Source organism: Rhinatrema bivittatum, chromosome 4 (assembly GCF_901001135.1).
Source record: "Rhinatrema bivittatum chromosome 4, aRhiBiv1.1, whole genome shotgun sequence".
Classification (NCBI taxonomy): Eukaryota; Metazoa; Chordata; class Amphibia; order Gymnophiona; family Rhinatrematidae; genus Rhinatrema; species Rhinatrema bivittatum.
This window is the reverse complement of record NC_042618.1, coordinates 324,577,268-324,590,510: the sequence shown is the minus strand read 5'-3', so window position 1 is coordinate 324,590,510 and position 13,243 is coordinate 324,577,268. Positions and strand designations below refer to the sequence as shown.

Below are 13,243 nucleotides of genomic sequence, written 5' to 3'. Positions count from 1 at the left end.
CGAGAGAGCAATGGTGTTAATGAGGGAGCCTGTGTAAGGGTGTGTTTGTGAATGAGACAAGGAACCTAAGTGTGTGTAAAGGAGGAGACCTGTCTAAGTGAATGATGTCAGGGCTGGGGCCTGGATCGGAGGGGGCAGGGCAGGCGCAAGGCAGAAGGTTCGCCTAGGGCACCTAATATCCCTGCACCGGCCCTGCCAACCGTTATTTTTTTCCCCTCATTAAACATGACCAGCTATGCCATGCGCTTACTCCTGCCACTAGTAAGTGTATTTCAAATACTAAAACAAGGGGACACGCCATGAAATAACAACCAGGCCCGGAATCAGGCCTAGGCAGTTGCCTGGGGTGCCAAATTTTGAATGCAGCAAATACCCAGGCCAAAAAAAGAGTTTAACTGTGTCAAGGAGGAGCCTGCTCCAGCAGCCCACTTCAAAGGAGCGTTGCCATGGCATTCTGGGACTCTGGAGGGGGAGTGGATCTGATCTCCAGGGTGACCCACCCCCACCAGCCACTCTCCAATCCTACCTATGGGTTCCCAAATCCTAAATCCGGCCCTGATAACAACCAGCAGAATCCAAACAGATTGTAGAAAGCACTTTTTCACTCGGTGCACTGTCAAGCTGTGGAATCTGTTGCCAGAGGATTGGGTTGAAGGCGACTAGCATAGAAGGGTTTAAAAAAAGTTTGGACAAATTCCTGGAGAAAAAGTCCGTAACACATTATTAGCCAGGTAGGCTAAAGAGAGTGGTTGCCATCCCTGTGAGTGAGTAAGGGGAATTAGATCTACTTTATGGGATCTGCCTTGTGCTTGTGATTCAGACTGGCTACTGTCAGAGACAGGATGCTGGGCTGCGTGCACCTTGGTTCTGACCCAGCATGGCATGTCTTATGTTCTTATCTTTGGTATGCTGGATTAGCATGACATATAGAATTAGAGCAAAGTCCAAGAGCCTGCTCATCTGTGGCACAACCAAGGGATGAGAGTAATAACATCGTTTGTGACCGCTCCTTCACAAACAACGCTCAGGAGCTTTTTTTTTTTTTTTTTTGGCACAAGGGTAGGCGTCTGTAGCTCAGGTTACTCCCACGCCCCTGTTCCATGGCAGAACACTGCATTGCCATGCACAGTTGAGGGCTTCCTGGTCTGGTCTTTCTCCTTGCAGTGTTTTTTTTACAGTCATACCGGTCATGTACTCAGTGTGGAGAAGATTACTTCTATTTTTGATGAAGGGGGAGAGACAGGGGGCTTGGAGATATCACTTTATTAGAGTGAAAGCACGATTTCAGAATTTTAGGATGGATATAGTACAAAATAAAGAAAAGAATAGGAATTAAAATGCAGGATTTGTTTATTAATAGATAAATGGGCCTTTTGTGTACCATGCTATATTCCAAAAGCCCACGTTAAATACTGACATTCACAAAGTGGGTGAGGCCAGTATTCAAAAAGCCTGCAACAGCTCACTTATTTCAGCTAAAGTTAGCCCGATAAGTTTATCCTGCTGAAAATGTGGGTTAACGTCCCGCTGAATATCCCCGAATAGAGTTATCGGAGCAAACCTACCCAGATAACTTTGAAACTTAACTGGTTAGATTTGAATATCACCAATTAGGTTGCAATGTTATCTGAGTAGGTTTACCAGGATAACTTTCACTAAACTGATGATAGTCAAAGAATATTGCTGGTTAAGCAGGGGTGAGCTCCTGAGAGGTCCTCACAGGCCCGATTCTCTGCACCCTCCTCCCCAAAGATCCTGGAGCACCCCAAAATGAGATTTACAGTTTTGGGTCTCCCCCAAATTCAACATTTTGGTAAGGGGTGTGGCATTCATAGCCCTTTCCCTCCCCTCTCACCTCTGCTAAGGTCACTCTTACCCTCCAATCTCCACCCACGCCTGCCCACCATGAGGCAAAATCTCCAAACAAAACCCCACACCGTCAATTTTGTAAAACAAAAGCACAGAATTTCCCCACTACAGTGGGGATAGAGGGAACCTGTTCTGCTACAGAATTGCAAATGCTTTAAGATGCAAGGTCCTTTCTTCGAGCCATGTGCTGTTGTGGCTTTCTAAATTGCACAAGATCGATTTATTTATTGGTGCTCCAAGTCACTTAGGCAAAAACAGAAGGAGACTTTTATGCTAAGCTAAGGATGACTGCAATAGCTTACAAAGTACATGCTGTGCCCCTCTGTCCAGGAATCGTATATAGATATGAACCTCAGGTGTTGAAATCGTGTCCAAACATTGACAGCCACCAGCAAAATGGCCCCATTTCGTGGAAACATTTTTAATAGGTATTTGTATACCAGTAGTTTTTGGGTTTTTTTTTTTCTGTTTTTGAAAGAGAGAGAATGGAAATGGAAGAAAAGGCAGTAGCTGGCCCACTGAGACCCTTACCAAGACATTTTAGATGCCAAGGGAGAAAAGATAAATGGCAGGGTACATGTGGCACCAGAATAGAGGAGAGGCTTTCGGTTAGCAGTGATGCCATGCTGACTGCTGTCCTTCCTGGTTTATTTTTAGCTTGTTTTTCTGGAAGATTAGAGTTGCCTTTTCCAGATTGCCCTGTGATGTCTGTAATGGGTCTCTAGAGGGGTAAGTTGTTTTGCAGGTCGACAGGGCTGAGAAGGGAGCGCGACCAGACCCCCTCAGCAGGGCTTTGATCTCCGAATCATTTAGCATCTGTCCTGAGACTCAGTAGGAAGGTCACTGATGCTGGGACTGCAATTCCGCAGACTACTGAAATAATTCTGCTGGAAATTAAAGCCAAATCATGCCTATCCTGTTTTTTAAATTTTATTATTACATTTTGAAAGCTTTACCCACTTAACTCGCCAATTTATAGTGAAGTGATTCTGGGGGCTTCTGCACTGATCTTTGACACAATGATCCTTGTGCAGGCATCATCCTGATAGCTAAATATTTATTCATTTAGTATTTATTAAAAAATGTAGACTTCCTATCATACTTCCTAAGCAGTTTACATAAATACATACATAACTAAAAGACATAAAATAATACATTGGCTCATAAAACAATAACACAACACTCAAACCTTAAAAAAATTAAAAAAAACATAAAACAATCACATGAAAACAACGCCTTAGACTCTGCCATACAATATGTTTGATTATCCAAAACCTTAGTGCATTCAGGGGACTATGAAAGCAAACATATAAAACATAAAGCCTGCCTCTCTCTAGTTAAAAAGCTTGTTTAAAAAGAGGCTGTTCACCAAATTCCTGAATTCCTTGACATCATGTGGCCATAGATTCCATAGTTCTGGGCCCTGCTCTTAAAAAAAGGCGTTCATCCAATTTAATCACGTGTGAAGCTCGTCTCAAAGACCTAGAAGGTGGATAAAACTTACGTGCAGCATGAAAACAACATTTAATCCCTTAAAACAAGCATGAGGACCAACTAACTGGCAACCAGTGAAGATTTTTCAGAACAGGGGCGATGTGTTGTCGACTTGAGATGCCAAGACACTATACCAGCTGCTGAGGTCTGAACACATTGAAGAGCTTGTATAGTTGTTTGCGGAAGACCAAGCTCCAGAGCGTTACTGTAATCTAGTGAGGATATGACAAGAGAATGCACAGCTGTCTTTAGATCATTTTCGCTAAGGTAAGGGCATGGTCTGCCCATCACCCGTTCTCAACTCCAGCCTACATTAGGCCCCATAACTTTTACGTTATGTTGTTAACCCCAGTTTTTGTTATCCAAGTTCAATCTACCTGTTTATTGTAAGACATCGCCTTGTCATATTTATTGTTTTGAATGTAAACCGACTTGATTAGTAATTCTGTTACTGGAAAATCGGTTAAAAGTGCTAAATAAATAAATAAATAACTATTTTATTAATATGAGGTTTCATGGACAATCTGGAGTTCATGATAACTTCTAGATTTTGGGCCTGAGAGACAGTGGGTATCAAAGCCCCATCAACTAATAATGAACTGGGAATTTCTTTTGAGGGATATCTGACATGATATAAAATCTCAGTTTTATTCATGTTAAGCAAAAGTTTGTTTGCACTTAACCATGCCTAGATTTCTTTGTGCCAAAGAACTTTATATCTAATGAGTCCTTAAAGGAATCTTTGATGGCAATGAAAAATTGGATGTCATCGGCAAAAATGCGATATTCCACATCCCGACTTGCAAGAATGCAGCAGATTGTGGCAATACAGATGTTGAACAAACAGGCTGAAAGACCCAAGCCCTGAGGAACACAGCCTGGACAACCGTAAGCCTAGAGTTACTAACCTACGATAAGGGGATAACGCACAATAAACAGCATTTAACATGTGTTAAATGCTGTTTATTGCACAATGTTGCCATAACGCGGTATCGTGTGCATTAAAAAAAAATTCCATCCCTATGGAAATGACCTACTTTGTATGCATTTACATGCATAAAATTAACTAATACATACAAAGCAGCTAATTACTAATCAGTTTAATACAAATTAAATACCGCAGCTGACTTAGAAAAAAAATGAAACCCATTATGGTATCGTATTTCAGGGAGGTATAATTATTTTTTCCTGGGGCCATCGGGATGCTGCTAACCCGCCTTTCAATGGCCCCGGGATGAAAAGGCCAAGCAGCTTGAAACCAACACCTCTCGGAAACGGAGAACTCCCTTGGGGGTCTAGCGAGACACCCCCCCCCCCTGTCAACCCCCTGCTGCGCCTAGAGGTGGCATCGACCTGCGACGCCCTGCCCCTTCCCAAAGCCCCTCCCCTTTTCAGAACCCCCCCAATAGCAGGACCCCTCATTACCCCACAAGTACTCTTTCCCCCTGGACCCCCTTTCCAAAGAAATAAGTCCCTAATAGAGTTGGTGCCGTCTCTAGAGGCAGCGGAGGTAGGGGTGGGCAGAGGTCGCGCTAGACACTGGGTTTCTAAAAAAAATATTTTCGGGTGGGGGGTTGAGTTTTGGTTTGCTCGGCCCTTTAAAATGCTTGCAAGCCCTGTGCAAACCGACGGGCTGATGCAATACCGACGCACTTTTTTTTTTAATGTGCGCACAATCACCTCTCCTGGGCACTTGATGCAATAAGCAAATGAGCCGCCTCGCAAATAGGACGCACTAGGGATAAATTATGCGTCCCTAGCGTGTCCATGGCATCAGACGCCCAGGAGAAGTGGCAGTGTGTGTGGGTTAGGAAACGGATGCTCAGTTTTATGAGGTTCTGTTTTCCGAACCTGTGCACAGCCACGTAAATTGAGCATCCGTTTTTCTAATCTGACTGCCGGCAAGACTTTTTTTTTTTTCACGTTTCTGTTTTCTGTGGGTCCTCCAACTTAATATCGCCAACTTTTGGACTTCTCAAGACTAATACCAGCTCCTGGGCTGGCATAAATTTTTTAGGGTAAAAATGTACGCGTCGGGTGCTCATTTATTTTTTACATAAGGGGGTACCAGCTAACAGCCTCATGAACATGGCATTTACATGTGATGAGTGCTATTAGCTCCGCGCTGGTTTGGATGCTTGTTATTGACTTACTAATCCCCTTACTGCATAAGGGGTTATGGATGCGCGTCCACAACGTGCGTCCAGCCGCGGATTAATCTGTGCGCTAGCCTGAGCGCACGGTATTTTCATCGGCCTGTGAGATTATCGCGAAAAAACTGCGGCGTGCAAAGAATGCGCTACCACCGCGATAATTTGTTTGGGGACTGGCTTGATAGATCTCCCCCAGATTGGGCAAGGAGATTTATAAACATGAAAGCAAGAGGTCTGTCCATACTAAAGTGATCAATTTCTTATGTTCTTATGATCACACCCTCTTACTCCGAAAAACTAAAATGTTTGAAAGTGAGAGAAAATGGTTTGTATCGAAAATAAAGGAGATCTAGGAGTAAAAGCCAAAACAGTTAAGTTGATATTTTGAGCAACCTAAGCCTGTGTTCTAGCTGGAAAGCGAGGAGTGCTGAGGCTGCATCCAGTACCTGTCTGAAGCTCTCCGCATGCTGTTTTATTTTTTTTATCTATTTATTTATTTCAAGTAGCCCTTGCTATGACTGATGAATGAATAGCTAGATTTAATTTAATTACCATGTGCATTTCCTGACCTTCTTTGTGTTTCTGACTCCTTCATGAGTAGAGATCCAAATTTGTCTCTTGATTAGCAAAAGTTGTAGATGCAAAAATTATGCTTCCTTTCCTTAGAAGTAAAACAAGGATCTCAGAACTGGCGAGCTCCTCTCTGGCAGGTGGCCCAGCGAAGAGTGTCCTACCTGACGGCACCACTTCGGCCTCCTTTGTCAGCGAGGTCTGGCCACAGACGCAGAAGGGGGGAAAGCCTTAGTGGGGCCGCTGAGAGTCTGGCATCCTCCCTAGCCGCTGTCGGATTGTAGGGAGGAATGTCCAGGAGGTGTGTGCCAGCGGAGGTGAGATAAGCCCCCCACCCTCACCCCGCGTGGGTGGGTCTGGCCTCCTGCATTCCAGCATCGAGATGGAAAGCAGGGACGCCAGCCGAGAGGGGGTGGGCCAGCGGGATGGGTGAGAGACTGGCCTCATATATATATCTGCACTGCTGTGGGTGGCGGGGGAGCAGCCTGATTTTCTTTGGTTGCGAAAACCAGGGCGAGGGGGCCTGGAAACCCAGGGATGTAAAACATATTTAGAGAGGTTTGGGGGATGTAGAAAGCACGGCCCTTCAGGTCCATGTATGACTTTTTTTTTTTTTAGTTTTGATAGCGCTACAGAGCCGGTTATCTTTTAAAGATTTCTGGTTAAGTAACGTGTTATCTGGCCACACAAGGACAGATAACTTCAAAACTTACCCAGCTATATTAGAACATAGTTGGTTTCGTATCTTTGTTTTCTGGCTAGACGCAGCCGGATAACGTCCGGCTAGTATATTCAGCGGGACGGTTATCCTGCTGAGAATAGGGAACAGATAACTTTTCTACTGTCTGCTTTACTGAATATGACCCCCATTACTGCTGGACCAGTAGTTTTTTCATGCACTTGAAAGCTGCTGTCCTTCAGTTCTGCAATATTTCGGGGAGCAGCTGTGGTCAGTATAGCACTACAAATGACCGCTCGTGGCACAGGATCTGATCAGTGATTGGTTCACACATTCTGCATGATACTGTTGTAATTTGCCTAGAGCTTTTTTTTTATAGGCATCTCATAAATTTTAGAATAAATACATATTTTTCACCTCCATAGCCACTATGGCCCAGTCAGATTCTGTGAGCATGAGGTGCATTGTAACTTTCTTGCTAAGAGGACTGTTCCCAGGGGTTCAGGGGAGCTGTAGGGTAGTGACTTATTTGACTCTGCTGTAAATATTTTAATTGATAGAGCATGAATATAACCTTTTAATACATGAAAATCTGCAGTGTATATAGTATACCAGCTCTTTTTGTGCAATCAGCACATCAGGAACGACACCGGATGACATCACAATTTGTTCCATTTAAAAAAAAAAAAAATTTATAACAGAGTGGTAAAGTATTTTATTTTCAAAATGGTATGTGTGCGTGTGGGGCGGGAGGTGGGGGTGAGGTTTGAACCTTGCAGATATTTCGTTTAAGTATATTTCAGGCTGTGTGACAAAGGATTTCAAACGCACTTCTCGGGTGCTGCAGACCCTCAGCCTTTGACCTCATGGTTCCTCAGCCATTCCAGCTTAAGCGCTGCTATCTTTTCATGTATACGCTGTTGTGTGTGACCCCTCACAAAAGAGCAAACTATATTGTGTTTCAGCACCAGAGCACAATATATAATGTGGGCATATAGTAGGGTATTGAGAGGATGCCCCAGGGCAAGATTGAAGCCTTGTTTATAATAACGATAATAAAATGTAAAGGACTACGTAAGTCTCTCCTTATGTAAATTGTCCCTAGCATTAAAACTCTGGCTAGGAGTTAGTAGTTTGTAATCCATCCCTGTAGGTGGATGCACCGAGGCATCTTTGGATTGGTCAGCAGTGCCCTACAAAACCAGGATGTGCGCGTGGAGAAGTGTGGCAGTCTTCGGTTAATTTTTGCAGAGAAAGGAGAACGTTGAAGCGGTCCCCAGTTTACGCTGCGGGGGAACAGACTCTGCCCTTGCCAGCATCTCCATGGCTCTGGAAGAGAAGAGTTAAGAGAGCTGTTTCCGTTTTGGGGGGAGTTTTTTTTGGAGATCTTCAGCCTGCCTTGGAAGGCCATGAAAGTGCTGGGACTCCCTCCATCCAGTGAAAGAAGGGTCAGCGGTATCCAGTCTGAGAAGAAAACAGGTTTTTGTCTGTCTGTAGAGACTTTATTATTGTTTTGGGGAGGAATTCTTTGGGCCACCAGTTTCCTGCCCACTGAGAAGGAGAGGAGTTTTTTGGACTTTGAATGTCGTTTTGGGACTTTGCTACCTAAAGCCTCAGTTTACTATCAGAGAACGAGATAAGGGAAGTCCTGCCCTATTAGGAACCCACTCCCTATCACTCAGGAGTGTGGGGGTTTCCTAGAGTTGCCAACAGTCCAAACGTGACAGAGGCACGTTTGGACTGTTTGTTTTGTATGTCGATTATCAGGAGACTTTTTATTGGATTGGGATTTTAAAGTGTTTTTGGTGAACACCCAACCTGACTGTCCAGTGTCTTTCCTCAGAGACTGTGGTGCCCTAAAGCAAGGACATGCCAAGTGCGAGTACATCTGTGAGAGCCACCGAAAGAGAGACTGAGAGACTGTGTGACCTGGTCCCCCTCCCCTGTGAGCTTAGGGCCCCGGAGGTTTATCCCACCGGAACGAGCCAGTGGACTGTGTTAACTGGTGGAGAAGGAGAGTTGGGAGTAAGAGTGGCCTGGGGATTGTTGTTGGCCCCCTGCATTCTGGGAGGTTCCAGAAGAGGGGGGGGGGGTTTACAAAAATAAAAAATGAAATCCTTTAACTCTGTACAGCTTGCATTTCACTGGAAGGATTTTCTTGCTCTAGAGCAATGACGCTCAACATTTCTTCCCATTGTAACACACCTAATGGACAATGTTCACATGCGTGACACACTGCTCATTACAATCCATGGTGGAGATTTAAAAAAGGCCCAGTATTACTTTTATTGTTAAGAATGACAGATGAGCTCTCTCTCTGAAGACATTACATAAATAGTAAACCTTCCATACCAGAACAACATCAACTTCCAGCATTCAAACAGTAACCACCTTACCTAAGAAGGCAACACTGAAAATAATACACCAGGCCATAAAACTCCAATACACCTCCTATTAGGAAAACGGACCAAGCCAGGCTGCTATAGCGCCCTATACAGAAACTACACGCCAGCAGAAAACCTCACCTCAGTCACATGTGCAGAACCTCACCTAACAAAGAATAAAGAGACCATAAAGCATAACTAGAAACATATAGACAAAAACTGAACTGGAAATTGCAATAAGCCAGAGAGACTGTATGCAGTGTAACAAAGGAAAAAAAAAGAAACATCACCAGTCCTCATAAAACAAATCAAGAAATATAAAATCAATAGCAGTAAAACCATACTAACAAAAAGAACAGATTATTTCAAACAGCTGATGAATAGAATATCCAATAATTAAAAACTCAGATCAAAAATTTCTAGATACCAATAAAATATTTCAAAACAGCAGACACAAAGACAAAAATTTGATTTCCAGGTGCCCTGAGATTGTTGTGAATTAGCAGGTGGAGAGGAAGAGAAGGGGGGAGTTTGCTTGCAAATTTCTCCTCAGTCACACACATATACAGTGCTCTCTTTCACTTTCATAGGCCCTCAATCACACATTTACACACGTTATCTGCCTTTCTCACACTTACACATACAGGCTTTCAATCACTCACTTACACACATGCTCTCTCTCACACCCTCACATGCTCTCTCTCTCTCTCACACTTAAACACACATGCTCTCTCAGACATACAGGCTCTCAATCACACACTTACACACATGCTCTCTCACCCTCACAGGCTCACATGCTCTCTCTCTCTCACACTTAAACACACAGCCTCTTAATGATACATGCACATGCTCTCTCACACATACAAGCTCTCAATCACACACTTACATATGTGCCGTATCTCTCTCATACACAAAGGCTCTGCATCACACGCTTACGCACATGCTGTGTCTCTCACACACACAGGTTCTCAATCACACACACACTTGCTCTCTTTCACACAAACAGATTTTCAATCACACATTTACATATATGTGCTCCCTCTCACATACACAGAGGCTCTCAATCACAGACACACATTCTGGCGGCAGCAGCAGTCTCCTTCTCTTCCAACCCTTGCAGCCTCAAGAAAGGAGTCCCATCTGCTGCGGGCACCGACATTGCTCCTCTTTTCACACACTTTTACTTAGCATGGTCTCTTCTTACCGCGCGCGCAGCCGCTGCGCACCCTCTTCCAGGCCGTGGGGGCAGGAAGAGGGGTCCATGCTGCGAGCGCCGCTGACTGACTGCTTCTTCCAGCTCTCCTGCCGCGTTCTGCCCGGGCTGTCAACATTTCAAGCCTGGGTGGAGGACGAGTTCGCATCATGCTGGGGCCAGTGGGGGACCGGGAAGTGTGGAGGCACACCTGCGTGTGCTTGGCGACACATCAGTCGAGACCGCTGCTGTAGAGACCAAGTCTTCTCATCCTTAGTGAGTAAGAGACAGAGTAAAGAAGGGGGGGCTTTAAGCATGAGGACGTCACTCCAGGTCAGGGATAAAGTCAGTGTCTGGTGAAGGACGATATACTGGGACTGGCTGTTCTGTTTCCTACTGGTCCATGCACGACCACAGTGAAATCTAGCACGAATCAAGCCCTTGCACCTTTCCACACAACTCCCTGCAAATTCTTGGTTTGATCAGCAGAAAACTGAAAGTGTGGTGCATCGTCCACATTTAAGAGTGCACTGCTCCTGTGTTTCAACTACCCAAGAAAATTACAAAGGCAGTTGTCCATTTTACATTCTGGCCGATACTGTAAGGTGCGCTCGGCCGAGCACAATGTTTAACACGCGCTTAGATGTGCGTTTTCGATGTGCGTCCACTACCCTTTATACTGTAAGGGGTTTAGCGCGTCAAAAATGCGAGGCCAAACCCCCCCCCCCCCCCAAGAAACTAATAGTGCTCCTCGCATGCAAATGCATGTTGATGAAGCTATTCGTTAGTCACCTGGGATACTGAAAGTAAAATGTGCGGTCAATCCGCACATTTTACGCAGCCCGAAAAAATGTACAGAAAAGCAGAAAACACTGCTTCTCTCTACATCCTCCGTCTTAATATCCTAGCGATATTAAGTCAGAGGAGCCAAAAATGTAAAAAATAAATAAATAAAAATGTGCTGGCCGGTCAAGTTAGGAGAATGGATGCTCAATTTTACCGGCGTCTGTTTTCCTGACCTACGGCTCTCAGTGGGTTTTGGAAAACTGACGCTTGTAAAATTGAGCGTCTGTTTCCTGAAGCCGCTGACAGCCACCCCTCCTGGGTTGCCGTCAGTAAGGAGGTGCTAGGGGCGCGCTATCGTCCCTAGCGCCTCCTTTTTAGTGCGACTCCTCATTTAAATTCAGGATTGCACGCCCAGGAGAGGTGGCTGGGCGCTCGTTGGGAGAGCGGGCACTCAACACGGAGCATCCGTTCTCCCGCCCTTCTTACTGAATTGGCCTGATTGGGAGCCTGTCAACACCAACAAACAGGCAGAGAGCCAAAGTGCTTCAGATGACATTCCATGGGTGGGTCCTTGTCCTTCCATGGGCACATGCAGACCCTGCATCTTCTTCCTTGTCTTGAAGGTGTTGAAGGCTCCTCCCCATCCCAGGGAAGAATTAGGGGTATTGGGAGTGCAGGAAGGGTGGGAGATGGTTACTGAAGTAACCATCACTGTGATACCTCAAGATCAGAAGAAAGAGAACAATGATAATGCCAGTCCTTGAATTCGTAAACCATGGAGGGAAGGCAGCAATTAAAGGATTATATTTCTATAGACCCACGGATGCAGTCCAGAGTCACTGACAAGTTCCACCTGCAGACATGCACTGCACTCCTTCACTGCATGCAGAGCCAGTGCTGTGTGTGTGTGTGTGGGGGGGGGGGGGTTTGGGGGTTGTGGTATGCCTGGTTTCAGCTGTCTTCACAAGCATTTTGATTGTGTTAAAAAAAAAAGCCATTGAATTTCTCCAAAGCATTAGTTGATGTCACTTAACATCTGGTAGACAGCTTCATCTGCTGTCTTCCCCAAATAGCACCAATTAACAGACTTAATCTGGCTCGTAAATCCCCTGTGACACACCCACTCTGCAAGCATAAGCACGCAGTTATTAAATATAAAACAAATACAATGTCACTGCAACCCTTTTATAGATGTGTGCACATTCTTGAGAGCCCAAGGTTATACGCACTGTATGATGATAAATTACTGAATTTGGGCACGGTGATGTCTTGTGCTTTATTCATATTTCCCTGTATAATCTGCATTCCTAATTGCCAAGATTCCTTGTTTTAAAACTGCCTGCTTATTCGTTTCAGTTTTATACTGCTTTCCCAGTAGTAGCTCAGTTTGCTGCTTGTTGCATAACAGTTTGTTGCTGTGATGTCACGAGCAGAGCATTATGAGGTCAGGGCAGTGACAAGAGCCATCAGGGAAAACTGAATGCTAAAGGAGAGGGATCTGTTGTCATGCAGATATTCTGCTGACGAACAAGGACTACTAGTTTCTGCTGGTTTGGACCAATGCTTTACCATCGTTGTCGGGGCCTAGATTCGGTTTATAGAAACCTTGTTAAGGGGGGAAAAAAAGGAGTCAAATTCAAGGTTGCTAGGGCTACTAAGTGTTTTCTTTTTATTTATTTTGTATTTTGTGAGCTTAAAGCAAATTTAAAACAAAACAATTTTCAACACTCACAATATAAATCGATGAGGAAAAACACTGTTGAAATTGTGATCGCAGATAAATAGATTTCTTGGCTGCCCTGGGAAATAGAAATCCCAAATAGCCTGGGGAGGATTTAATAGATGCTGTTGGGCACTGCTGAAGGGAACTGCTGGATCGTTGTAGTGCTGCAGTAGTGCAATGTTGGACAGCTGATGAATGCACACCTGGCCTGAATGAATTGGACGACATCTCGCTTCTGCCTTTCGCCTAGGTCCAGTACAAAGATTTGGCCATGACCGTTAAACAACCACATCACCGTGACCTTGACAGAGGAAGGGAGTTACGGGCAACCTTTCAACTAGATTGCATTTCTTTATTGCTTGTCCAACAATCAAACATTTCCTGAAATGCATT

At 44.6% G+C, this 13,243-nt stretch overlaps 1 protein-coding gene across 1 annotated transcript in view; it reads left to right on the top strand.

The window, feature by feature from the left end:
• The window catches only part of USP43 (ubiquitin specific peptidase 43), a 629,533-nt gene that overhangs the window by 46,895 nt on the left and 569,395 nt on the right, over positions 1 to 13,243 (top strand). The gene's annotated exons all lie outside the window — the stretch shown is intronic.